This window comes from Struthio camelus, chromosome 3 (assembly GCF_040807025.1).
Source record: "Struthio camelus isolate bStrCam1 chromosome 3, bStrCam1.hap1, whole genome shotgun sequence".
NCBI classification, from domain to species: Eukaryota; Metazoa; Chordata; class Aves; order Struthioniformes; family Struthionidae; genus Struthio; species Struthio camelus.
This window is the reverse complement of record NC_090944.1, coordinates 138,932,628-138,937,051: the sequence shown is the minus strand read 5'-3', so window position 1 is coordinate 138,937,051 and position 4,424 is coordinate 138,932,628. Positions and strand designations below refer to the sequence as shown.

At 52.1% G+C, this 4,424-nt stretch overlaps 1 long non-coding RNA gene across 1 annotated transcript; it reads right to left on the bottom strand.

Annotated features, from left to right (window-relative positions):
• Positions 1–313: 313 nt before the first annotated feature.
• Positions 314–4,209, bottom strand: LOC138066894 (uncharacterized). Its single transcript, XR_011140553.1, has 2 exons — positions 2,335–4,209; positions 314–2,005 (listed from the first exon to the last, which is right to left on the bottom strand). It is a non-coding gene; the product is annotated as an uncharacterized lncRNA (long non-coding RNA).
• Positions 4,210–4,424: the final 215 nt, after the last annotated feature.

The following is a 4,424-nucleotide window of genomic DNA, read 5'->3' as shown; positions in this document are numbered from 1 at the left end:
TTTAAATAAATTTCAGCTGGGCAGAGGTGACCTCCAGGCTAGCACACAGAGGGTGCTCAGCGCGCTTGGCACATGCTCTTCTGGCCGGGGTGATTCTTTTTGAACTGGCTCAATATATGGCTCTTGTGTTGTCTTGCCTTGCTCTGGGAACAAAATGATGCTTGCAGAATCCCCTAAAATGCATTTTTTGCCCAGGCCTTCCTCAGCTGCCCACAAGCCCAGGTTTCCCTTGGGCAGCATTGCCATACCCCAGCTAAACCAAAGCATGGTTTAAAAGCAAATTCTTTTCACTCCAACCTCTTTTTTTTTTCCCCCCCCCCTTCTTTCTTCCTTTCTTTCAGATTTTCCAGATGACACACGGTCATGTTGCGGCTGTGTTGCATCATACAACGTCAACCCTCGCCTGGCCTGGAGCGGCAAGACAGCCCTCCCGGCCGTGCAGCTGATCTTTCAGAAGTCAAGCGGCTAAAAATATCTCCCTGGGCTGAACGCGCGGGATGGGCCCGAGGCTCAGCGAGCGTAACGCAGCACCGCCGGTGCGTGTCGATGGATCGCGCTGAGCTCGGCAGCTTGGGCGGGTCGGGGAGAGAAGTCCAAGCGGCGCGGTGCCCTGCGGCGTGCAAGCAGGGTCTCACCCCGGGAAGCAGCTCAAACGGGCACCGCTGCTGTTGCCTGTATTGTCTTGTTTTAAGTGTTTGGCTGTTTTATTCCCCACCCTAGTGCATCGCCGCTGCCTGCCCCTCTGTGCTGCACAGGGAGGGAGCAGGTCTGCAGAGGGCTGCGCCCAGGCTCGGGCACGGCTAAGCCTCAGCCAGGGCTGCAGCATGGGCTTTGGGGTGAAAAGGGGAAAGCCAGGAGCCAGGATCCTTCACACCGCCTCCTACCATAGGAGAAAACTGCAGGCGTAGGCACCGCCTGGAAGGGAAGGGTCTTTCTGTGGTTTCCCCTGGGTACAGGCCTGCTACGGAGCCAAACGCCAGCGAGTCTCCCTGGAGGGCACCGAGTCGCTTCGTAGCAAGCTTGGGTAAGGGCTGGCTATGAAGCGTTTAAAGAAGAAAAGTCCCTGTGCTAATGAAGCAGTCAGCACACATACGGAAAAACGTGCAGCTGGCATTCCCGGACAGGGAGGGGACTGCAGTTTGGGACACGCTAGCACATCCAAACACCGTTTTTTCCCCTTTGGACCCTTTTTGCTGCCACTTGACTCTGCAATAACTAAGTCCTGCTTGAAGCAAAGCGTCCTGCTCTGGCAGTAAGCCCTTGGTGCACCCCTGAGTCTCACCGCAGTCATGTATTTCTGGGATACTTGCTCTGGGGACCTGAGGGTAGGCTTTGGGCTGCGTCAAAGTGCTTTGAACAAGGGCAGGTTATGATGGGGATGCTCTGATACTCCTCTCTGTAGCATCTTCCCCTCCCTTTTCCCAGGCATCCTTCCACCCCTTCACCCCAGCTTTAGAACCGGCTGTTAGAAAAGTGTGGAGCATCTTTTGGATACCACCAAGTCTTTCATCCTCTGCCACATGTTTTGCCACATTGGTGCCGTGTTCCTTAAGTGAACCGCATGCCTGGGTGTTTTGATTCTCACAATGCAGAGGATGCACTGTGGCTTGATGCAAATGAGTGTTCAAGCTCTCCGGGAGGACAGCAGCAGTGCGAGAAGGCTGGTTGCACAGCGACTAGTGGAGAGGTGTGGGGAAAGGCAGAGGAAAGCAGGGGAAGAGGCCAGGCTATGAGCTACCATTTAGGTTTTCCTCCAGGGTTTCCCTGCAAATGAGTCTGAGTGCCCATTAGGAATCAGAGAAGTTTAACATTATGGGCATTAAAAAAAAAAAGAAGTAATTCTTCTCTGATGCTCTTGGGATAGTTTTATGAAGTATTTCTAAAGAAACCTGCCTGCCAGCTTTCTTTGAGGCGAATGGTTCCCCGGGCACTGCTGTGCTTGCGCACCTGCCTGCTGCAGCTGACGCCTGCCTGCGCAAACCGTTCCCCAGCTTGGAAAGCCTCGCTGCAATGCAAAAAAAAAAAAAGAAGGAAATTCGTGTTGAAAAGTCATGCAAAGGCAAAGTCCTCTCTACTTCAGGCTACCAAGGCAGCTGCTTGCTGCTGGAGGGTGGCTGAATATCCTCTCTGCACCAGGAGGAGGAAAACAAGCGTTAAAGGGATGTTGGCCCTGACTGCTTTATACCCCCTGAGGCCTCTGCATGGGCTCTGTCCTCGCAGGGCTAGGGCTGCCCTCAAGGGTGTAAATCCCACTGAGGAAATCCTGCTGGAGGTCTCCAGGCTGGTCTAGGAGAATAACAGGTCCAAAGAGGGTGCTGGGGGCAAGCAGGGTACCTCCAGGGTGCTCAGAAATCAGAGCTGGTTCAAGGTCAGTGGCTGGAGGAATAAAGTGAGAGCTGCTGAGGTTTGGCCCTTGCAAAGGGAATTAAAGTGAACGCTAAGCACTCTACAGCTGTAATGACAAAAAAAAGAGAACAAGGAAAGAAGAAGTGGAGCTGCGACGCAGGCAGCGAGGGGCAGATATGCAAGATAGAGGAGGCAGGGCCCCGAGGCGAAGCAACGGCTCCCTCCTCGGTCAGGGATGCTGGTGCTGAATACCAGAGCCAAAGGGACACGGAGAGGAGGCAAGGAGCTGGGAAGGGATCCCTGCCGGGGAGGGTGCCACAGGGCAGCAGGGATCACTGGCTGAATAAGCTAATCATAAGGCAGCTCCGACCTGCTGGCACAAGGCATCTATGAAAAGCCAGGGCAGGGAGTTTCCAGCAGAGGTAGGAAAATATGAAAAATCTCATTCTTTTGCAAGGGACTGCTGATCTATTAGCTGGAGAAGGGCAGGCGGTCGTGCCGGCTGTGTGCAGGAAGGACTTTCTCAGACAGGAAGGGCTGCAAGGACTGCCCAAGCATGGAGAACTCTTGGGAGAAAGCCTGGAGAAGCTGGCTTGCCAGATGGAGGCCATGAAAGGGCATGACAGCTGTCCAAAAATACACACGAGACTAAACTTCAGGGGATGCAAATCACTTCTTGAGCACAAGGACACCCATAGCTAAAAGGATAAGCTATCCTGGAGATGTCCAGGCTGGGAATTAGAAGGCATCTCATTACTAGATTTGGGAGGCTGTGCAAGAGCCTTGTCGGAGAGCACTGGAGGCAGGTCTCTGAGCTAGATTCAAGGCTGCTGGGCCCATGAGGACAGTCTGGGCAGGGATGTGGCTCTAACTGCCTCGAGGCAGATACCCATAGTGCAAGGGAGGCTGCTCCACCAAGGAGGGCAGAAAGCTGCTTTGCTCCATGATCCTGCTCAACTCCATGTTGAGTTGCAGGAGAAAGGCTTGGCCAAAGCACCTCTACTGCTGGGGAGCCTGGGTTTTTTTCAGCAGCCTTGAATCCAGCTCAGGGATGGGCAAGGGTGTCGATATTTATGTCTTCTTCCTTGCTGCTTCAGAGCTCAGCCACAGCTTGAAATCCTTCTGGTTTCACCGTAGATCTATAGGTACCATTCCCTTAGTGAGCGATGAAGCCATGCACGCACACGCGCGCATGTGCACACGCAGGGTAATTACTCTGCACGCTTCACTCGGCAGTTCATTATTTATCCAATAAAAAAAAAAAGCTCACAGTGTCATATTGCTGCAGTCCTGGGTAGTTCAAGTATAGTCTGTAGTGCTGCCAAATTGTAGATCAGCCAGTATTTTCTTGACAGTTCATTAAGAGTAATTTTTGTTTGTTGGAGCCGCAGCTCAGGTTTATGTGTCTCCTCTTAGCAAAAGAAAAATAAAATAAAACCCTGCTGCCTGTAATCAAGCTTAACAGTTTGTTTTGTGTCAATAATGTAACTGTAGACCTGAAAAATGTGAGTTGAATCAGACGCCAAACAAGAAGGGGGAAAAAATAGTTTCAGCACTTTCTGCCTCAGCCCTGGCTGGTGAGGCTGGAGCACAAGCTGCAGAAGGCCTGGCGGGTTGTTTCCGTCCAGCTGGGCGATCCCCACTGCCAGCAAAGTCCAGATGAAACATGAAGTGTTGATGCTGCGGATACCCGGCTGCTAAGGGAGCTGAAGGGGGAAAGTTGACGCTACAAGTTGTGGAGCAGAACTTTGGCAGCTGCAAGGAAGGATGTCCGGAGCACCGGTGCCTCGGCAAAGGCATGGGGATGATAGGGATAGGAGACGTGTTTTTAAGGGGACTTGGGTACTTAAAGCCCCAGCAGGGCTCTAGAATGGTGCCTAATGCCCGTAAACTTCATCTGGCCCTTAAATGACTGTGTTTAAATCTAAAAATCTGCTTAAATATTGGACATTCCTACTGGTTCGCTGTTAGGACTTGTTCCTTAAAACGCTCCAGTCAGAAACTATTTTGTGTTGTCTTTGGGATGGTAAACAACCTTTAGCTGCTGACTGGTCTTGGTTGAAAACTGGGCTCCAGTT